At 42.4% G+C, this 24,166-nt stretch overlaps 1 protein-coding gene across 1 annotated transcript in view; it reads left to right on the plus strand.

The window, feature by feature from the left end:
- Positions 1 to 306: 306 nt before the first annotated feature.
- The window catches only part of SOCS5 (suppressor of cytokine signaling 5), a 41,603-nt gene continuing 17,743 nt past the window's right edge, over positions 307 to 24,166 (plus strand). Inside the window, 1 exon segment of the mRNA XM_038394954.2 lies at positions 307 to 476. The gene's annotated coding sequence lies outside the window, so the exon portion shown is untranslated.

Genomic DNA, 24,166 nt, shown 5'->3' on the forward strand with positions numbered 1-24,166 from the left:
TAGCTCACGAAAGCTTATGCTCTAATAAATGTGTTAGTCTCTAAGGTGCCACAAGTACTCCTTTTCTTTTTGCGAATACAGACTAACACGGCTGCTCCTCTGAAACCTCCAGGACTGGGCAATCTGCCTGAATCCAAGATGGCAGGCAACGGAGGGTCGCTAGAGCGGTTCTAGCGGGGCCAGTACGAACGCAGCGCTCCTATAGGCTGGATGTGGCCCCACCTCCATACTTGTGCTGTTCCTATTGGTCCTATGGAGGCACAGGTCCCCTGTGATTGGTTGCCTCCTTGTCACTCCCCCATCCTTCTCCGCCCCTGGGCCCGGGGAGCTGTTTTCTAGTCGGTGGGGGTTGTGGCTGGGGCTGCGCCGTCCTTGCGAGGCCGCGGGAGCCGGGTGGGCCTGGGAGCAGATGATGCTGGGGCCCCGGGAGGAGCCGGGACGGGGCTGAGATGCGCCGGCCCCGCCGCAGCTGAACGGTAGGAGTCTCCCGGCTGGGGCTCGGGCTCCCCCGCCTGAGCAGCGGGGCACTGGGGGGGCCTGCTCCGCTCCCGGCCGCAGAGAGGCGCCCTGCCCCCCCTCCCCCCCCGCGGGCTCGCTCGCCTCGGCCTGTCGGAGGCCCGGTCCCCGCAAGGGGAGGCGGGGAGCAACCGCGGCGGCCGTTTCCCTTCCGCCCGCGCTCAGCGAAAGCCGAGGGGAGCGGGGTGGGGGCAAAGGGGCTGGAGGGGAGCGTGGGGTCAAGCTCCTCTTCCAGGTACAGTGCCCGGCCCCGGCCGTGCGCGGAGGGGTACTGCAGGGCGAGCCGATGCGGGGGGTTCCCTTAGAGCCCGGCGCTGATGGGAAGGTACCTGGCTTGCAGCGTCTGCTGGAGGAAGAAGGGCCTGCTGGAAAATTTTATAGTTTAGAGAGTGGCCGCTTTTGCAGAGGTGGGGAAACTCGGAATTGACATTTCCACCGAAAAATCAGAGCAGATCTTCTCCTGTCGTTAACCCACAAACTAAGTCGTACAAGAATCATGTACGGTATGTCAAATTTTAAATGTCTAGGCAGAAAGGGAAAATTGACTTGCTAATACCATATTGTTAGATTTAGCATACTTCAGAAGCTAACACAGGTTATTGATGGTATTTAGAAATTTTATATACATGTCTATACGTAATATATACACGTATTAGCTTTGCAAAATTGTGTCTTAGATGTTTGTTACCGTCTAATTGTGCAAATGGTTATAATGGGGAAAAAAAGATAGTTTACTTGCCCCAGGCATGTGGATGAGAGAAATTCTGAAAAGCTGATTTATGTGTGCATTATTATGAATACTTTCTTGGAATTAAAGAGGTAATGCATAGCTCTATTTCTGCTGTCACAAGCTTTGTAATTTAATACTTGCACTGACCCACAATAGCTTGCTCCTGTGGTGTACATTTGTATCTGCAATGTCCATGTTTACTTCAGGGTTTTGTGTTTCATCTGATCATTTATATGTATATTCATACCATGGAACAGTCAAGATGTGGGCAGTTTCAGCTCATCATTCACTTAACTGCAGAAGGCTGCTCTTTTCATCTGCTCATTGAATTTTTTAATATGATATGTAGCCTTTAAAGGAAACTGTAAACCTATAGATTAAATAACTTTTTAATGGTAGATGATTTGAATGGAAAGTAACTTAATAGTAATCTTGTACTTATGTAACTTTATTTTAAATATTAATAAATAAGACCCTGAAAAATTGTACGGATGGCTTGCTCTTGTTTTAAGTTGATCCATGGAAGCCAGAAGAATGGTGAGCTAGGGATGTGCTGTGAAAAGAGAAGTGAAAATCCTGCAAGCTTTTTCATGACTTTTGAATGTAATGCATAAGGCTAAGGACAAAGTGCCATTTTCTACTTTTAAAGTTTATCAGAGTACTGCAAAGCCCATAAAATTTATGTAAATATCCTCTACTGTTCTTGAATTGAGATTTAATCATGGTTAAAGACAGCCTTTGTTAATTTCTTCTTTAAAGTTGGCATTTTTAATTTAAACTCTACAAGACAAGTTAACTACATTTCAAGGCACTTCTGTGTATTTCTGACATTCTTCCTATAAGACCCACAGTTACATATAATACAGTATTTCACTAGATTATTGTAAATTGTACATTTCAAATGTTAACTGTGTGTAGTTTTTTGTTTTTTTGTTTAACTTCACTAATCACATACATCTTAAGGTTGGAATTCTCTTCTTTTTATGTATTGAGAAACATTTTCCAATTTGTTTTCCGCTTTTAGGAAAGGAGTGATTCAGATGTCAGTATTTCATTGTTGTTTAAATGCTCAAAAATATACTTGGGACTTGAACCTGGAATGAAATCTGCCTGGGTACAGGAATACACTAGCATGAAACTCATTGCAGGATGAGGTTTTTAAACCATCTCCTAAAAAACCCTCAGAACTTGTGTGTGTGGTGTGGGTTTTTTTTTTTAAATATATCAAGAGGTTTCATAATCAAGACTATGGTTCGCACTTTCCTTTCATGTAAAATTAGAGTGAAGTATAAGGACCTTGCATCAAGATATAGTACTTGATCAAGCAAAAAGAGCCTTCTGGCCTTCGTGTGTGTGTGTGTGTGTGTGTGTGTCCCTACAATATGTTTTCACACAACTTTGCTCTAGTAACTTACAGCCATCAAAATTTCTGAGTTGAACAGCTTCTTGTTAGAAGGATACTCCTGGGGGCGTTCTGTGCCTCAAAATTCTGCAAATTTTATTGTCAAAATAACACTACATAATCATACCAGTTTCAATTATCTTGGTAATTTATTTCAAAATACCAGTCAGCAAGTATGTTTGTAACAAAATACGCACACACCCCCCCACCCCAGAGTAGAGTGTTTAAAAAAAACCCCTATGACAACCCAGTTCCTGTTTCTCTGCCTCTTCCCACACCGAGCCCAGTGGAAGTAGGGGGATGGACGCAGACACTCCTCCCCCAGAGCCCATCTGTGGGGTCTTCCCAGCCCAGACTCTCTCACTCCCTATAGGCCAGCTGTGGGCCCCCCTCCCCTGCCCAGACACTCGCATCCTCTACCCCCCAGAGCTCAGGGATCTAGAGGGAGAAACACCCTCATGATGAGTCCCAAGCTTGCATGGAGTTTCCTTTGCGCAGCTGCCTCCTTTCAGGGCATGCTGGGAAATACAGCTGTTGGGAACCCTCCAGTTTCCTCCACCTCCCCCCACCCTAGTCTATTTATGAGCTGGCCTCTGCCTGGTCGAGCGGCCCCTAGTGGCAGCCAGCTGCACTGTAGCCCATTTTGGGGTGGGGGGAGGAGGAGCGGAAATTCTGCATGCACATTAATTTCTGCATTGCACAGTGCTGCAGAATTCCCCCAGGAGTAGAAGGAGAAGGGAATGTCCTTTCATAAGTCAGCAGTGGGGTGGGATGTTGGGGATGTGTTGCCATACAATAGCCACATAGTAGAGCATATCTACAAAATGCAATCGGTCTTCTCCAGGAGGAGAGACTCCCAAGTTCTCTCCTGAATTTGACCTCTAGCATATTCTACAGTCCACCAAGATAACTGCCTTAAAGTTTCCCTGATTAAAATTGTTTAAAGGCCCATAGAAAGAGTGAGTTCTTAAAGTGTGGCTCATCTGATCTCCTGTGACAGTGAATTGTGCAGATGAGGGCTTTCCACTGAGAAATGTCCTGTTCCCCTCATTTTGAGCCTGAGCTCTTCCAGCTGTAGTATCCATGTTCAAGCCCGGTTTACACTAAAAAGTTGTTGATCCAGATACATTACTTAGCTGTGTGGGGAAAAATGCACACTGCTCAGTGACATACTTAAGCAAACCTAACCCCTGGTGTAGACTGTGCTAATGTCAGTGGAAGAATTCTTCTGTCAACCTAACTGCTGCTTCTTGGGGAGGTGGCTTTTGCTGTAGAGAGCTGTTACACTGAGGTGCTACAGTGGGGAAGCTGCAGTGCTGCAGCTGTACCACTGTAGTGGTATAAGGGTAGATGTTACTCCTAGGGGAATTCTGTCCCTCCAAAATTAAAAATTCTGCATATTTTTGGTGTGAAAATAATGTAGTGTAATCAAGCTGATTTCAATTATTTTGGTAATTTATTTAAACTACAATACAATGGATGGTGACTTGGAGTGGGGAGCATTGGAGGAAATCACCAAACCCCTTCTGCCTAATAGTATGGGAACTAGGTTTGACCCTTTATTTCTAGTTATTAGTCAACAAATATGCAGCTATATCTCAGTGTTACATCATAGGCAAGTGAGGAGCAACTGAGGCCTGCGGACTCAAACTCACAAATTTATACTGGCTATTGACCATCTCCAGAAAGGTCAGTAGCAAGTAGTTCATGGAGCACATTTTGATAGGAAACTTTTTCAGTCCAAAAATTTAGACCTGTTCTAATCACTAAAGAAACCATAAGCATTACTAAGACCATACTGTCCTTTACATCACTCTGGCAATGTAAAGGAGCCTTAACATTTTTTTTACACCTCTTTTATACTCCTGGGGGAATTCACTAAGAACAATAGGAACAATTCACTAAGCAGGCAGGTTGCTACAGTCTCCTGCACCTGAGGGAACAGAGCCTGTCCCGTGCCTACCTCTTCAGAAACACCCCAAAGCCCTGCCCCCTCCATGCCAAGCATGCTGCAATAGTGAGCAAGAGGGACAGAGTGTGTCTCTCTTCTCGTACGCATGACTGCCCAGCTCCTCCCCCTCCCCCATGGTGATTTACATTTCTACCTGCTGCTCTGGGTGCCCAAACTGACCTGCTTGCACTGCCAGGAAGGGGGTACGTGACCACTCTTGCGACTTCCCTTTGCTTTCCCGTTAGAAGTCATTTTTTCTGCGGGGAAGCACAGAAATCTGCATGGGCCATGAATTCTGTGTACATGCAGTGACGCAGAATTCCCCCAGAAGTAAGATATAGCCTGAGTAAAGCTGTCACAATGGAGTGTAAAGAGTAACAGCCTCCAGGTTAACCAGGCCCCAGCCCATTCAGGAGTTTATAGATAAACATCAGGACATTGAAATGAACCCAGAATTTCAGTGGTAACCTATGTGGGTCTTGACGCAATGGTGTTATGTGCTTTCTGATCTCATCAAAGGCTGGAAGGTAGAGTGTTGCATGTTAATCTCTCTGTAGTTTCTGGATGCCTTCTATTCATGGTAAAATTGCTCTGCCTTGGACTGACACAGAAGTATTTATATCACTAAAGGTTACAGTAATGCCCAGAGGCCCCACTCATACTAGGCACTGTTCAGACACCTAGAAGGCCCAGCTCCTGCCCCATAGAGCTTACAGTTTAGAAAACAAAGTGACATGAGTAACAACATTTAGGTTCTTTGAAATGAAGGGTAATGGGAGTTGCATACCATTGTTCATTTATCAGAATGTTGCTCAAAGTTTCAGCCATATATCTTTGGCCAAAGTTTCTGAACAAATCTATAAAATTATCCTCAGCTTGCTCCATTATGCTTTGGTATTGCAACACATATACAGTAGCAATAGCCTCTCTGGATGAAATAACTTTCTAGAAGCTGCTGTAATATCACTTCGTACAGTCAGTAATGCTGCGTAGAAGTTACTCCTGGGGGAATTCTGCACCACTGTGCAATGCAGAATTTTGCAGAAATTAATGTTCACGTAGAATTTCCTTCTCTTCTCCCCCTCCCCCCACAAATTGACTGCTGGCTGCCACTAGGGGCCTCTGGACCCCACAGAGCCCAGCTCACACATAGAAGACATTGCCGAGGAGATGGGAGAGAACTAGAGGCAGCTGCAGTTCCCTGCATGCCCTGAGGGAAGGAGACAGCGACGCGCGGGAAACTCTACGTGGGCCTGAGACCCAGCATCGGACTGTTTCTCCCTCAGGACCCCGGGCTCTGAGGGGTAGTGGAGTGGGTATCTGGATAAGGGGGGGCCAAAGCTGGGCTCTGTTGGGGAGGGAAGGGTGTCTGGGCTGGGCTCACCCCACAGCTGGGCTCTGGGGGCAGGGGTACAGGTGTCTGGGCAAGTGAGGGCCCATGGCTGGGCTCAGGGGGGAGGGGGAGTGGGTACTATTATCTGGGCAAGTGGGAGGGTCCTCGGGGGTGTGTGTGTGTGTGTGTGTGTGTGTGTGTGAAGAGGTGTGGTTATCGGGCTCGGGGGACCCTGCAGCTGGGCTCTGGGCGGGAGGGGATTTGGCCGTGTTGGCAGGAGCATGGCTAGGTTCTGGGAGTCTAGCCCTCGGGTTGGGCTCTGCAGGGGGGGGGGCATGGAGGCAGAAGAACAGGAACTGGGTTATCTTAGGGGTTTCTTTAACTTTTTACTCCTGGGGGAATTTTTGTGTTTGTCTGTATTGTTACAGATGTACTTGCTGACAGGTATTTTGAAATAAATTACCCAACTAATTGAAACTTGTGTGATTATGTAGTGTTGTTTTGACAAATACAATTTGCAGACTTTTAAAATATTGTGCGCAGAATTTTTAATTTTTTGGTGCAGAATGCCCCCCAGGAGTAAGAAGTTTAGAGAGTACAGTTTGCAAAAATGACCAGAAATAAACTTAATTCTGTGAAGTACTTACTTTTAGTAGCCTCTGGCTAATGAAGCTTTGATTAACTGAAATATGGAATTTTAATTAACTGTCAGAAGTGACTAACACTTTAAGGGTCAGATTGTGCCACTCTTACACTGAGGAAGATTTTAACACCACAAATAGTACCATTGAAATGCAGTGTACTAAAATCAGTGAGACTTCTTGTGGTGGCAAGTCACTACTCAACATAAGGCTGGCACAAACAGGCCCTAACCAAGCATGTTTAAACATAAATACTAGGCATTTATTTGTTTTTTGTTTTTCCTTAAATGTAGGAACTAGGCTTGAGTTCTTCCCCCCTCTCTTCTCAGTAGAGGGTGTGTCTCTCTGTCTGTGTCTGAGACAGACACTATTAACCTGCCTTGAAAACAAATTGAATTTAAAATTGGGAAAAAACTTTGGGGATTCTGAAATCATAAACTTCGATGGCTAGTTGATGCTTCATTTGCATAGCCCCCAACTTAAAGTATTGCCAAAACTAAATGACATTAGGCTAAGAGATGTATATAAATATACACAGACGCACACATTATTTTGGAATTCTTTCGTGGGCACTGTTGTATTAAAATATTGATGTAAACAGGTTAGAAATTATCTGTTGCTTGTTTACACTTAAAATTGTGTGCTAGAATATTCATTGAGTGTACATAAACAAGTTCTCAGTATTTTCTAACTGGTCTAAATGTCTTAAATCTATTTTTGTTTTTGTTTTCAGAATTGCAGTAGTAGTTTAGCTTCTTGACATGTCTTGTAGTGTACAACTGCTTGCCATGGCTTCGTACACCTGATGACATTGGATACGTGACTGTTCAGTCCCTGAAGGGTTACCGAGGGTTTCACTGTTACAGCCATCAAATGGCTACAAGCACAGCTAAGAAGAGCTGATCGGGGTGGGGGACAGGGGATTAGGAAGAAACCATTCCCTGTTTTACAAGTTCCTGCATAACTGTCCATTGGGGTATTTTCACCTTTCTCTGAAATGCTGCTACGTCTCACTTTTGGCAATAGGATGTAGATGACCATTAATCTGGCGAGGTATAGTTGTTGCTGTGTTCCTTTAACCCAGGGGTAGTCAATAGGTGGTCTGTGGGCCAAATCCAGACTGCCAGATGCTTTTGAACAGATTGCAAAATCTTTTATTTACTTATCATTATTGTGGTGTGAAAAATGTTTCTCCAGAGTCTGGACCTTGACTGTATCTTGACCAAGAAATTTGGACCTTGACAAAAAATGACTACCCCTGCTTTAACCTGTGAATAGTCCACAGTGTTACATTGTTAATTTGTTCTGAACTCATGCATTCTATTTGGATTTTATGTAAGATTCATATTTTATATATCCCTAGTCAAAAGACTAGAAAAATGAGTATGAGGGTAGTTTACTGTGAATGATGCAATCCTATTAAAAGGAAAAGCCATAAATCTTGCTACCTCTGTCCATCATGCCCTGGTACTTAGCTACTTAACTATCTGAAGACTCTGAAGCTTTTGTCTGCATCTTAGTTGACGTCATGTGTCTTTCACATAAGACAGAGGGCTTTACTGCCCTTAAAATGCTACCGTGGTGCAGCTGCGCCACTATAGCACTTCAGAGTAGATGCTGTCTTTCCCATTGGTAATTTACCTCCCTGAGAGGCAGTAGCTAGTTGACTGAAGAATTCTTCCGTCAACCTTGTGCTGCCTATACAAGGATTTAGATCAGTTTAACTACGTCACTTGTGCGTAGATTGTTTTACACCCCTGAGCAATGTAGCTGGCTCAACCTAATCTTCTAGTGTAGACCAGGCCATACACAAATGTATTTAAGTTATTTGTTCTTCCATTTAATTATTAAACTGGTGATGTTTACTGTTTTTGTGTGTGTGTGTGTGTGTGTGTGTGTACACATTATATAAACAGAAAACATCACCAGTTTAATAATTAAATAATATATATAATATGATTTTCCAGGTAGCAGAGAGAAGTATCAAATCTAGAAGTTCTATTTTTTTCTCACTGGAAAGTTTGGAATCATTTAAGTTTGTATGTCTGAGTAATTTTGGAGAATGATCAGAATAACTCTTGACACACAGCTTGGTCATAAACTCCTAAAAACCTTGATTTAATTGTACTAGGATTAACAACTTCACAAATTCCTACTTCATATCCAAATTGTCATAGAGTGGTATGAATAATACATGCTTCTGCTTCACCCTCCCTCCTCCCCAGTGCTGTGCTTGGTGTATCTCTCGACAAAGATCAGTCTCTAAAGGAAAACTTTTTTTCTTATTTTTTTTATTACTTCAAATTACTATTGTACTAGTGCTTAGAGGCCTCAACTAGACCATGTGTCCTGTTTTTGTATAGTTTGAAGTACATCCTTTCTAAATATTTTAAGTGATATTGGCATGCACTGATTGTTCTCAAAGACTAATTATCAGTGGTTCCCTGTCAAACTGAGGCTGTATCAAGTAGGATCCTGGACAGGTCTATCCTATATCTCTGGTACTATTCCATGTTTTTATTAATGATTAGGATGGTGGAGTGGACTGTATACTTAAAACAAAACAAAAAAATGAAAAAAAACAACTTGCAGGTGACACCAAGCTGGGAGGGGTTGCAAGCATTCTGGGGGACAGGATTAGAATTCCAGGTGCTCTGGATAAATTGGAGGATTGCTCTGAAATCAATAAAATGAAATTCAATAAAAATGTGTGCAAAGCTCTTTACTTAGGAGGGAAAAATCAAATCCACAAATACAAAAGAGGGAAATAACTGGCTAGGCGGAAAAGGATGGAGGTTGTAGTGGCTCACAAATTGAAAGAGTCAACAGTGTGATGCTGTTACACACAAGAGTCCTTCTGCGATTGTATACACATTTTATGTAAGACATGGGAGGTAATTGTCCCTCTCTATTTGGCACTGAGGAGGCCTCAGTTGGAGTACTGTATCCAGATTTGGGCACCACGCTTTGAAAAGGATGTGAACGAATTGGAAAACTCCATAGAAGAGCAACAAAAGCAAGAGGTTTGGAAAACGTGGCCTTTGAGGAGAGGCTTAAAGAATTTGGCTTATTTAATCAAAAGAGGGCTCAGGTTGGACATATTTCTTCAAATATGTGAAAGTTCTTATAAAGAGGACAGTGATCAATTGTTCTTCATGTCCACTGAAAGTAAGATAAGAGTTAATAGTCTCAGTTTGCAGCAAGGGAGATCTAGGTTGTGTATTTTAAAAAAAAAAAAAAGTTTTCTAACTATAGTAATAGTTAAGCACTAGAACAGGTTACTTAGGGAGGCTGTGGAAGTCTCCTCCTGGGAGGCTTTTAAGAACAGGTTATATAAATATCTACTGGAAATGGTGCCGATGTACTTAATCCTATCTTAGTACATAGACTAGAAGATGACCTCTTGAGGTTCCTCCCTGCCCTACATTTCTATGATTCTATTAACTGGGATGCATAACTCCCATTCGGTTTGGAGGTATGTTCTTGTGATGGTTATAGATGTGAGGAGGAAAAAGCTTGCTTAGTACAGGAAATTGAAGTGTGACACAATGGGTGAACTTGCGTGTAATTTGGGTGGGGTTAAGTATGGTGTTGATGGGAGTTTTTAATAACTTTCTGCTGGCAGATCACTGTAGTATATTGACTATAAGCTTTTCAAATAAAAACAAATGGATAAAGTTTTAAGGATATCTATTTTAATAGAAGCAGCATTTTTGACTTGTATACCATTATCTGAAAAGGCATAATGGTAACTTCTCTAACAGTATCATGCTGCACTATTAACTTTCGGACTAACATCATTCTCCTGTTAATCTGAAAAATTAAAAATATGAATAGTTAAAATGGCTACTTTATGTAGAATTGCATTTTAAAGCATCCAACCTTCCAGTGAGATTTAAAGTATAAATAATTGAATACAGTCCTAAAGCTGTCTAATTCTGTGGCTTTGGTTATTGGCGGGTCGCTTTAGGTTTTGAGCTATAACTTGTTAAAAAGTTACCTTTGAAGTTTAGTAAATGCACACTATCCCTTCTGGAATTTACTCTTAATTTATACAGCTGTCAAGTATTAATAGCGACAACTGCACATATCTTTCATCAGCTAGTGTCTTGCATCCAGACCCTCTCGTACCCAGACCCTCCTGCTGAGCCACACCATCCCACTGAGCCCCTAGCATCTGGACCCCCCACTGAGCTCTCGACACCCAGACCCCCTCACCCCCCCGCTGAGCCCAGCCACCTTCACCTGGACCCCCCCCGCAAAGTCCCATTACCATTGCACCCAAAAAACCTCAGCAAGTCCCTGTGTGTCCAGATCCCCCCTGCACCCGGATCCCCCACTGAGCTGCCTGCACCCAGATTGCCCCACACGGAACCTCTCAAACCACACCTGGATCCTCCCCACACTAAGCCCTTCCACACTTGGATCCTGCCCTGCTGGTGTGCCTGGCATGGAGGGGCAGGGTCCTGGGATGTTTCTGGGGCAGGCCTGGTCCTTGCGGTGTATCAGGGTTGGGTGCAGCCTCGCAGCTGAGTCTGTGTGGTGGGTGGGTGATCTCCCACCGTGTGCAGCCAGTTGCCTGTGCTCCCCAATGCCATGCTGGAGCCTCCACGTTTATTTGACAAATAAAATGTGCAGAATTTTAAAATGTGTGCAGAATTTTTATTTTTTGGTGCAGAATGCCCCCAGGAGTACTTAATTAGGTTGCATGAAGTGTAAAATTTTTCAGTCCTGGGCTGTGTAGTTCAGCCAACCTAACTTTGTATAGTGTAGATCAGCCCTTTAAGAGACTCAGGTCTGGTCTTCTCTACAAAGTAAGGTTCATATAAACTGCCTGGCATTGAGCTAGTTGTGCATGGGTCTAGGCTTAAAATTTGTCCCCCACCAATGTAAATGCCCTGATACGGTGATGCAGTAACAGAATGGCATTGAACCATGCTTGATGTAGTGCAAGGGTAGACACTGTTACCTATAAAAGCAGCAAAGAGTCCTGGGCACCTTATAGACAGACGTATTGGAGCATAAGCTTTCGTGGGTGAATATCCACTTCATCGGATACACGAGACGTTACTTATGTTGCCCTAACAGTACTTCAGCAGATGTCCCACAATGCCTGACACTGACTGCTCTGGTCATTAAATTGTGAACTTCACTGCCCAGGGGTCACCAAGACCAGAAGTGTGCCTTTTAGAGCCCTGCAAATTTTTGAAATGCCATTTCCTGATTGATCAGCTTGACAACCATACCTAGCAGCTTTCCATTGTTATGTGCAGCTGACCATGCTGGCTACATGTTCCAGATGTGCTCTGGCTCAGAGTAAAGACGAGATGTTGGATCTCCTGGGCCTGAGGGTAGAAGAGGCTGTGCAAACACAGCTATGGATCAGCTGTAGAAATAGACATCTGTGAGCAGATTGCATGGGGGCTGCCGGAGAAGAGGTATGACAATGATGAGCAGCAGCGTCACATGAAAGCGAAGGAACTGTGGCAGGCATAGTAGCAGACTAGGGAGGCCGACAGTCAATCCTGTGTGAAGCCACAGACCTGCTGCTTTTATGAATAGCAGCATGCCACACTTAGGGACTGCACCACCACCCCACAGACCACTAAGGATGCCTCTGAGGAGCCCAAGAGACAGACCACTAGTGTGAACAGTAAGGTCGAGGAGGATGGGGGACATGTGCCCATGGGTCCAGCTATGCTGCGAGCCAGAATCTGTTTGAGACTCCACTGCAGTCCAGTCAGTCAAGCACAAGCAAGCCCAGTGCAGGGGAAGGAACCCCAGGTAAGTGTAAATATATTTCCCATTACAATGATGTACTGATTTTACCCCCAACATAGCAGGATGCAGTTATTGTCTTTTCATTAATTTATACTCTAGATTGGAAGAGGTAGAGAAACTACCTCTTTGTGTATATCTGCTTTTCATTCACCTGTAGAGATAGGCAGGGATGGACATGTGGAGCAGTTTATGTACCTAGGGATGTCCCTTGAATCCTCTTCTGAGAGCTTGATGAAACATTCATGGAGGTACTCTGCAATTCTTTCCTTTTAAGGTCATTGGGGATGGCAGCCTTATCTTTTTTTCCTTCACATTAGGACAATTTTCCATGTCCGTCTGTGATAACTTTGGCAGGCACCATTGCAGAAAACAGGCAAGTGGCATATGGGCCCAGGCAGATTCAGAATGCCAGCAGCAGCTATGCTCTCTGGGCCTTTTTTTACCGTCAGAAGTGAGATATTTGGCTAAAATCATCACTGCCTGTGGAAAATGGTGCCAGTATTCAGTGCCATTGCCCTACATTCATAGCTTCACACAACCAAGCAATTCCCTTCTCATTTCTCTTGCCTCTGGTGGGCCATACTCATCGGTAGGTGTTTCATTCTGGTGTCCCTATACAGGAGGTCTGGGGTGAACTTGGCACACAGGAAGTGACCTTGCACATCTGAAAGTTCTATAGCCACTTCTCATCCCAAACTTGCTTTACGATGTGATCCCACCAGTCAGTATTCGTATCTCAGCCCCAGTGCTCCACCATCTGCAGGTGCTCTGTGAGCTCCACCAACTACCTTGAATTGACTTGTGCTATGTCCCACAGCAATAGGTCCTACACAAAATCGTCATGTTCTCTGCTAATGCAGTTCTTCAGATACCAGAGGCTTGAATGCCGTGTGCTTGCAATGCTTATGACAATAGTGCAGAAATGTGTTGGTTCCACGTTTCTGCTAGAGATAATGGATAGGGGTGAAGGGGCTGCATGGATTTGAGGGATTTTATTAAAAAGATCCAGAAATTATTGGATACAGATGACACGGGATGGAGAAAGTTGCATGCTGGGAATTTGACACCTTGCTCTGTCACTTCTGCATGATTCGTTTCTGCCCCACCATGTATTGCCACAAGTTCCCAAAAGAGAGTGCACTGGACAGTGGTGAGTTGCTTGCAGAGATAACCCTACCTGCAGGGATAACTCTATCACACATCAACACAAGCACTCCTGGTGAGTGTGCACACTGCCGATGCAAGGAACAAAGTGTGCACAAGCAATATTCTAAATGTGCCTGACAAAGTTTGTAGTTTAGACATGGTTTTAGGCAAATAGGAACTCAAGTTCCAGCTTTTGCTTAGGCATATTTGAAAACTTTCCCTGGCTGATCATAATTAATCAGTTTAATTCACTAACTATTGTTAATACCTCTGTTTAAGTCTTTTAATTTTAAATGTGAAACACGTTTTGATAAGTATCCAAAACATTTATTTTGTTTTTTGTTTTTAATAAAAACATTTTATATGCTATTTTGTGTGTTTAATTTCCAGTTATCATAATGCAGCTTGACACAAGTCATGGCTAAAAAGTTAATTATTTAGTAAATAAGCAATATATTCTTCACCATTTTCTAACATATTGAAAATGTACAACTAAAGAATCTGAAAATATTAACCTGTATAATTACTTCAATAAATGTGTATATAGTTATAGTGTACCCCCTTAAGTAGCAAAAAGATGTACCAAACTAGTGGAAGGGCTCTGTTTAGTTGTAACTTAACCTGTTTTATGCTTTGTATTAGCCATTGAGAAGGCAGCTTTCTTTAGAAAATAACTAAAATGCAAATGGACAAGTTGATTAAAATGGATTTAGATCTAGGCTGACCACTGATTTAAATCATCTTGACTTTTAAATCAATCCACCCTGTTTAGTGTATATAGTTGAAACTCTACTAAAGAGTTCTCAAAATATTTATCTTTTTTTCAAAAAGACTGAATCATTTGGTTTATCTGCAGTCAAAGGACTCTTCTGGATCCCCAGCTGCTCTAGAATTCCTAAGTAACAGTAGTCTCTAGCTAGGTAAAAGCATTACAGGAAAGCATTGTCATTAAACTGGTCCAGCCCATAACTTGAATAACTGCAAAGCATTTTATTTTTGGGTCGACTTTTTTAAAAGTCCAGTCTGAGGCTTCTGCTAGCTAAGAGTAGGGGAGCTGTAAACTTAGCGTTAGAGGCCACATGAAATATCTGTCTATCTATCTTGTCTGTCTAAACACACACACACACACACACACACACACACACACACACACACACAAAATATGTATGGTACTCTAGCTAGAGATAATGTTGGAAGCTGAGAATAAGTGACAGGGAATGGATCATTTGATGATTACCTGTTCATTCCCTCTAGGGCACCTGGCATTGACCACTGTCAGAAGATGGGATACTGGGCTAAATGGAGTTTTGGTCTGACCCAGTATGGTCGTTCTTATGTACCAATATATATGTTGTTCAAGTTATTCTTAATCAATACAGCCACGTATGGTCTGGTCCTGGCTTTTCTTCTGTCTGTTACCTCAGTCTGTACTACTTTGCCAGTTGATATTCCCTTAATTGGAATTTTTGGGATTGCATGATAGCTGGTGAAGGATCACCAATTCTGGAATTTGCTTTTCTTGTTGGGCTGCTAGAGTAAGAACTTCAGTCTTTCACCATGCCTTGAAGCTCATCGCTGTTTTTTTTTGTTGTTGTTTTGGTGTGTGGGGTGTTTTTTTTTTTTTCCTTAAGAGATCTTCTCACCCTTTTAGAAGTTGAATGGAGGAGAGCTGTCAGATATAACAGCAATACTCCAATACTGTCTACTATTGCAGGCAATGTCATCTTATAACTGATGGTTTTAATTATTTGTTTTATCTTTGGAAATGCACCCAGAGACTGCAATATATGCATATTTATAAATTCTCAAATATTTTGAGGTTAAGTACCCAGGGCAGATTATATTTTTTAAAAAAAATTGTATTTTATTTTCAGTTCAGAGCTGAGCAAGTGAAGAAGCGAATGGCAAACATGAGACTGTGTGGCCTTAATGGGTGGACAAGGATGGACAGAATGGACAGACCCCCAGTAACAGTATTTCCAGTGAAACTGAGTCTGAGGGGGTTCTGTCCCTGGTAGATAAGGACTTGTATTCAGCAAGATTGACAGAGATAGGGGTTAATCAGTGTCAAGCCAAAAGATCTGACCAGGCAGCCCCCTTGGATATTTCTCAGGAGTCAGCTGCATGTTATTCTGTTACTGCTGCTGGCAAGACTAAGACTACAGATTTAATAATCTCTCATAAAATTGGTGAGGGGGTCCTGTAGAGGTACAGATGGTATCCCCTATGGAATATTTTATAGGACCTTATACACCAGTTTCTACTCCTTCACTTTTGGGAGGGGGCTTATGGAGGATGACTTATCTGATGGACTTTGAGTCACCAGGACTACTGTAGAGCACTTGCCCTGCCCCCATTTGAGCTCCTTGGATGAGTGTGTGGCTCCAGTAACAAACAAACAATTGGTACAGTCTCTTCATGATGATGTGACTAATAGGTAGCCTGACCTCACATTTGTATGTGCTCCTAAAATGTATTCTGTATTGTCCCTTGTGATGGAGTGCACCCCTGAATTCACACCCTGTACACTATTGTAATAAATTTTGTACAAAGCACACCTTGTGTGGTATAATTTTAAAACTCATAACTTGCTGATCAGCAGGTTATCATGGTAAAATGCATTTAGCAACATTGTGTAAAGTTATTAACAGAAGCTGAAATCATGACTGAAGTGTGTTTCCCAATAAACCTGGGGAGTGGCTAAACTAATTTCTCAAAGACAAAGGACAAGTTGATGCCCCAGCCAGGTGTCAACAAAGCTGATGGGCCATTACCTCTCAAGTAGCCATTCTTTAGCAAGAAAGGGAACAAGGACAAAAATCTGCATCTTATCAAATAAACAGCATGAGGTCTCCGTCCTCCACCAGATCCTGTATCTCTTGGTTTTCAGTTGGAAATGTTTTTTTCAAAGAGGAACTGCAACTATAAACCAGAGGGACAAACACCCCAAGAGATCCCCTATCTCCCTGCCCATCTCATTCTCCACACCTGAGAAGACAAAGGAAACAGCCATTGGACTCTAGTGGGTGGGTCCTGACCTGAAAATTTAGTCAGTAATGCTGTTGGAAGCATGTGGTGAGAAACTTAGCTTTGAATCCAATATAGTTTAAGCTAGGCACCAGAAAGCATTTTTATCTGTATTTTCTTGTAACCATTTCTGACTTTTATGCCCAATTGCCTGTAGTCGCTTAAAATCTCAATCATTGTAGTTAATAAACTTGTTTGATCTAATCCAGTGTGTTTAAGTTAATGTCTGGTTAACTCTATTTGGGGTAACAAGCTGGAGCAGGGGTGGCCAAACCATGACTTGTGAGTCACATGCCACTCTTTTACAGTTAAAGTGCGGCTCCAAGAGCCCCTTCCCCCGACAATCTGGTAGACTAAGAATTGGGGAGCTCGGGGCTCCTGCGCTGCAGTGGGGTGGTGGGGCTAGGGGCTTCAGTCGTCTTTGGCAGGTGCCTGCTGAGAGTGGGGGTGTGTGCACAATTTAATGGTCCACCTCCCCCCCCCGCAAACAGTTTGAGTCGCATACATCCAGACACACTGCCCCCCACCCCGCCTTTCCCTCAACGGCCCTTCCCTTCAGCTCCCAGGTATTAGCTCTGCATGGAGAGGCAGTGGCAAACAGCTGGGAGCTGCAGGGAGGGGCTTCTGCTTTAGTTCCTTGTGGAGAGGCAGTGGCTTTCCCTGCAGCTCCCAGCTGTTTGCTGCTACCTCTATCCAAGAAGCAGCTCCAGCTCACTGGCTTTAAAAGCTGCCGTGCAGAGAGGAGGCCTGGTGGCATCATGTGTCACCAGCAAATCCTGGAAAAAATCTGGGGGAGAATGAGACCCCATGTGTCTCCTTCACTCATTCCCTCTGGCTTCTGACCAGTGGGGAGGTAGGTCTCAAAGCGTCAGTCCTGTGGGAGGTGCCTGCCAGGGCTTCAGCCCCGTGGGGTGTGTGCGCTAGGGCTCAGGGCTTCAGCAGGAGTGGGACAGGCATCTCCCTGCAGGTCTGAACGCTAAGCCCAGGCAGGTGCCTCCTGGAGGGCTGAAGTCCGGCAGTCATGCCCCAGCTCTTGAAGTTCTGAAGATTTGTTGTATGCAGCTCAGAGGGTCAGTAAGTTTGGCCACATCTGAGCTAAAGTACATCATTTCAGGAATAACTAACTTGATATGTTTGAACTCTCCCCTCACACATTTTTGCAGGGAAACCTGGGGCTGGGGAGTGTTTTGGGGTCACCCTGCAGTATAACCAAGGCTGGTAAGAGCCAGAGAGTAACCCAGGTCTGGCTGGCAGGCTGCAGTTACTCAGACTAACGTGCTGGAAGGCTGTCTGTAAGCATCCCAGGTGGGAGCTAGTACCAGCACGGTATTGTAAGGCACCCAAGGTTGCATCTGGATTGCATCCCAGTATGTCACACCCCTCCTTTAAGTTTATCATCAGAGCATGTACTTTGTTGCTGTGTTTGACTCTAGGGAAGTTAATGGAAATGGTGTTCAAAGACACTTCAGAAATCATGGAAACTTTTTATCACTTTGACGTTATGTAGGGGTGGCTGGTCTGTCAATACACCTCTACCCCGATATAACGTGGTAAAGCAGCGCTCCAGGGGGTTGGGGCTGCACGCTTGCATCAAAGCAAGTTCGATATAACACGGTTTCACCTATAACATGGTAAGAGTTTTTGGCTCCTGAGGACAGTATTATATCGGGGTAAAGGTGTAGTTTTTCTCAATCTTAAGTATTGCCCCCTTTGTATCTACTAACTCAGATAGAGTATTTGGTATTCTTTTTGCTTCAGAAGAGCTGGACTATTTTCTGTTATGGCTCCACACCTAATGCAGAGTCTGGTAGAGTGGTGGGCTATGAGACAGTTTGTTCACGCAGCTCCCATTGGCCGGGAACGGCAAACTGCTGCCACTGGGAGCTACAGATGGTCAATGTAAACAAACTGTCTTGCGGCCCACCAGCGGATAACCCTGACGGGCCGCATGCAGCTCATGGGCCACAGGTTGCCCACCAGTGGTATGTTCCAGAAGGGTAATCAATACTCAAACCTCTTCTGCTATTGCCTCCCATACTTGTAAGGTAAGAGAGCACCCTCTTGTTTCCCCACAGGTTTTTCCAACTTTGTTTAATTGAAAGTATTGCGGTTTTAAGATTGTTATCCAAATCGTATGTCCATATAATTTATTCACCAATTTGAATATATAATCCAATATAAATTTGAAATTATGAACACCTAACTTTAGGGTTTTTTTTAAATTGAAATATATATACTAATTTAATTCTGATTCTCTCTCAGATCAGCTAGTGATGATCAACCCCTTCAGCTGAACTTCATGTTGGCTGCTTGCTCTCTCTGGTGTGGAATATAGGCTCAGGCAGACAGTGTTCTGTCCCTGAACTTGAAGCTGTAATTTCAAGGCAAATTAGTGGAATCCTGAGTCAAATTTTTAAAATTAAAGAGAAAGTTGCAACTAACAACCAGTTAGTCTTGAAGAACCACTACTAGACCTTAAGGATGCATTACAGGTCCATATAGTATTTACATATTTATATTTATATTTATATTTATATTTATATATATATTATATATATATATATATAATTTATTTTTAATTACAGGATGACTTGGCTACTGATAGGGGAATATTTTCATCCCCCCCAAAAATAAAAGAATCTGGTATGATGTAGATAGTTATTACCAAAACAAACAGTTTTGGATTATGGCAAAGGCTGTTAGATATAGGCTGTTAGAAATATCCATATTTCACCAGGAAACTAGTTATTTTTGGAAAGAAGATCAAACAAATTGTTAAATAAGAAAGTTTGATCATCAGAGCTCCCTTGGGAAGGAGTTTGAACTTAGTGCTGCTTGTGGGGTGGGGGAGAACCTCTTATTTTGGAAGTTTGGTGGTAATGGGCAATGGTAAGGTTAATGTAGATAGTGAAGCTCTTGTCCCAAATACTCCTGGGCAAGAGATTTTTCTGTTCTTTTTATAATATTATAACCACGAGGGCACTGGTATGGAGTGTTCGAATAGACTTCAGCTGTTGTGCTGTTGCCATTCTAGAGGTTAAAACTTTAATAAATCAAAACTTCAAAGCTTTTGGTGAACACTTTATCCTACCAGAAGTTTTATCCTGAATTATTTAACTAAGGAGGTTCTTTATGGCTCTCTGTCTTCTGACATACAGTCAGCGTGTTTGGAAGGGAGATATATTGGCACTGAGAGGAGTAACTGTTATGCATATGAAGTTTTGGCCATGTTGAATACTTGCCACACTATGTACTGTCTCTCTTTCTTTTTTTTTTTTTTTTTTTTTTTAAGAAGTAGTGGCTGTCTCCAATCTTAGAAGCCTTTTGCCTCATTGACTTAAAATTAGAATTGTATATAGCCATAATGTTTTGGTTCTATAGCTGTTACCCTGTTTGCAGGGGCAAAATAAGAAAAGAGCTATGTGAAATTTAATTTTCTTTAACTTAAGTTGATCCATTTTTTTAACGTCTAACTTCATTTTTCACACTTTTAAAGTATAAATTGAGTTTAAGAGAACGATTGACTGTTTTATCTCATTGTGGTTTTAAGACTTTGTATGTACTTTGAATGTTATGGTTAGTTTCTAATATGTTATACTAATAAGTCATACTTCATATACGTAATCCAGGCATCTAGCAGCTAGCTTGTTGTCATTCAGATTCTGTTTCTCTCTTGTCTATAACGGGGAAAAAAGTTCTGGCCTCACCTAGTTACATAATTGGCAAACTTTTTGAAATACATCCTGAAATTTCCTGATGAAGAATCTCTGATGCTTTCTGTATTTTTTCACAAGATACTTTTGGCTCCTCTTATCTTTTTATTTTACATCAGCCCTGGATAACCGATGAGCAAGGAGCATCTGTAATATACAGATAAATGGTTGACAAAACTGTCAGTACACAAAGAAATATACCTGTTGTAAAATACAGTACAATCTGTTCAGCAGCAATATTACAAAATCAATTCAAACTGTATTGAACCTTCCTGTGACTATTGCTCTTGCTGTTAAGTCTTATTGTATTTGGCACAGCCAAGATGCGCATAAACACATTTTTGCTTTTTTGTTACATGCAGTACAATTCTAGAAAGGTGTCACTTAATGTCTTTGGGTGGGTTATTCATGTTGGTGGTAAACTTTTCACTTTGTTTTTCAAGTTTATTTGTTGTGAACTTAAAGCTAGACTTTTTTGTTCTGATGAATGTCTGTCTCTTTTTGTTCTGTTGCTCTCTGAATCCCCTCAATTTGGACAATTATAGCTTGCTGCTGCAATTTTATTTTGGATGATTTGATCAGGGTCGATAATTCAATTCCAGTTCTTGTTTCCAGCAAGGTTGAGTTTTTCCAGCAGTCTTTTCTCATAACAGATCTTGTTCTATAGATCTGTGATATTAAACTGCATCCTTCAGGGAAAATTATTTTCTGCCAAAATCAAATGTAGACATATGTGATGGTAATGTTTTCCCTAAATATTACCTAGAACAATAAGTAAACTTGTGGGAACTACTGTTTGTTTGGTTTTGTTTTTTAAATTGTATCATTTAGTTCTTTTGCCAGCTAAGCACTGGCACAATTTGGCAGCAGCAATTTGTTAGAAACTTAGTACATATATAGAGGGTACAAGTAATGTTGAATTACAGCTAGACTCACTGCCTCAATATCTCGGGTCACCAATAAGTTATCTTTAAAGGCACAACACTAGATGTTTCAAACTTAATTTATGTCCCCTCTGAATTTAGAATCCATAGTGAGAAGCAATAGCAAAAGTTTAATTAAATCCCCTACTTCATCTCTACTAATGCATGTTTGTTCGGTACAGTACATTTTCAAGTTGCTTTATCCAACTTTCATCTAAATTATAAGAGGCGTCTTCTGCCTGGGAGAGTGTATTCTGCTTTCTTGTAGTGGGGTAGATTGATTTAAATCAAAGTGATTTATATAACCAATTATGAAACATTAATTTATTATAATTAATAAATGATCTTTTTGAAACTTGTTCTTTATTTGTGCTTTATCTATCTTTGTAAATAAAGGTTGATTTTTTCATTGCTTAGTAACTATTAAAACGCATTGATTTGCAACTAAATATAGCCTCACACTAATTTAGCTACAGTAACTCCTCGCTTAACATTGTAGTTATGTTCCTGAAAAATGCGACTTTAAGCAAAACTATGTTAAGCGAATCCAATTTCCCCATAAGAATTAATGTAAATGTGGGGGGGGTTAGGTTAGCAATGATGATTGTGAAGCTTAGTTGAGGTGGTGAAGTAAGAGGGTGGGATATTTCCCAGGGGTGGGATACTTCCCAGGGGATGCCTTACTGCTAAATGATGAACTAGCATTCGGCTGAGCCCTCAAGGGTTAACCCATTGTTGTTAATATAGCTTCACTCTCTACAAGGCAGCATGAATGGAGGGAGGGGAGATCGCATAGGAGACAGACACACGCCCTGTGTGTGGGAGACAGATGTGCATTGTCCCTTTAAGTACACTGACCCCACTCTAAGTACATTGCCTTTAAAAAGATCGGAAAGTCGAGACAGCAGCTGCAGCCAGCAAGCTCTCTCTGTCCTGAGCCCTGTCCTGTCCCTACCCTGCTCTATATGGAGAAGGATAAGTGGGGGGCAGGAGTAGAGGGGAGGGGGATACCCTGATATTAGCCTCCTTCTCCCCCCACCTCCCTACACAGCAAGGAGGAGGCTCCCGGGAGCAGCTCCAAGGCAGAGGGCAGGAGCAGCACACTGGCAGTGGGGGGAGGGACAGCTGAACCTGCCAGCAATTGCTAGCCTGCTAGACAGCTGCTGCACAGGGAACTTAGGGGAGCAGGGAGCTGATGGGGGGCGGGGGGGAGAGCGGGGGCTGCTGGTCCACCCTGGTTCCAAGCCCTCATCAGCTAACTCCAACGGGCTGCCTTTCCTGCAAGCAGTGGACAAAGCAGGCGGCTGCCAAACGATGTATAAGGGAGCATTGCACAACTTTAACGAGCATGTTCCCTAATTGACCCAGCAACGAAACAAGTTAACCGGGATGACTTTAAGTGAGGAGTTACTGTATTACTTCTTGCTAACCAGGAGGATATGCTATAGTTGGGTTTGGCAGAATTCGATTCCTATATATAATTATATATATATATATATATATATATATATATATATATATAATAAACTTTGACCATAATATCAATGTTTATTTTTAAACATTTTCCCTATTTTTATCAACTTAAATTTTCAAAAAATTTACACAATTTTGGTGGGAGGCAGACAATAATTATTAGACAGAGGACCCTGAGATTCAAAATATAAAAGTTTTATCGTTAAACATTGTCAACCATCATATGTCAAAATATACAAAGTAAATTTCTTGAAATCAAACTGAGTCCTACAACTTTGATTTATCATAATGAATTTTTGGTTTGTGGGGTGTTGTGTGTGTGTGTGTGTGTGTGTGTGTGTGTGTGTGGTGAAACAAATGTTTATTGACATTTACCATTTAAAAACCTAATCCTTACTATGGCTGGCTTGGCAGATTTCAATTTTTGTGTGTGTAATTTTGGCTATTCATTTTATTTTTTAATGTAACTATTTTAATTTTTACAGTTGGGGAAATTAAGAAGGTGTTGGGGTCAAGGTAGCATTACAGATGGGCTGCAGGGAGTCCCTAGTACTCAGTGGCTTCTGGACACTCCCTCCATAGCCATTGATGCCCAAGGTAGCTAGGTGAAAGGGGTGGGGAAGGCAGGATCGAGGCCTGGTGGGGCAGACACACCAGGCCAAGATTCAAGGTGGAGGACAAGCACGTGGTTGCAGGGGAGGCCACTGCACTGCCAAACAGTTCCTGCCTGTTCCTCCCATGCTCCTCGTTGGTGCGGGATGTGAGCAGAGCCTTGACAGTGGAGTTGCAAAAGGTTCCGTGCATGGCCACGGGGCAGCTAATACCTGATTCTCTCCAGGCAAAAACATGCAAAGGGAGGCTGCACTCCTGCTGACTGTGGTTTGTCTTCAATACCAGGAGATTGACACTGCTACAATTGATGCAGCAGTTGTCAATTTAGTGTGTCTAGTGAAGATCTGCTAAATGGATGGCAGAGCGCTGTCCAGTTGACTCGGTACTCCAGCTCCCCAAGAAGAGTAAGGTAAGTCAACCAGAGAGCGTCTTGCGTCACAGTGAAGACACTGGGGTAAGTCAACCTAAGCTATGTCCACTCCAGTTACGTTATTCATGTAGCTGGAGTAGCGTAATGTAGGTCAATTTACTCCAGTAGTTGAAGACAAGCCCTTACTGGTGAATATCTTTTGTCTATTTTAGCGTCTGCTGAAATAGACATTTACTGACATCTGTGGATTTAAATTAAATCCTGCCAAGCCTAACTATGCTATATATAGATTTATTTAAACAACTATATAGCTTAAATTAGTTAATTCAAATCCCTGGTTTTTATGTTTAATATTAGAAAATGGTGAATGATGCTTTTCTTATTAGTAGATTAACTTTTTTACTCCTGATTTGCGACAAGAACTATTTGGATGGAAATTGGAATGCAATTTAAATTGTACAAATGGAATTTGAAATCTCTTTAATTAGTAAATAAAGCCACTTTAGGGCTGGATACATAAGAAGACTTTTGCATTTAAAACTAAATTA

Source organism: Dermochelys coriacea, chromosome 3, assembly GCF_009764565.3.
Source record: "Dermochelys coriacea isolate rDerCor1 chromosome 3, rDerCor1.pri.v4, whole genome shotgun sequence".
NCBI classification, from domain to species: Eukaryota; Metazoa; Chordata; order Testudines; family Dermochelyidae; genus Dermochelys; species Dermochelys coriacea.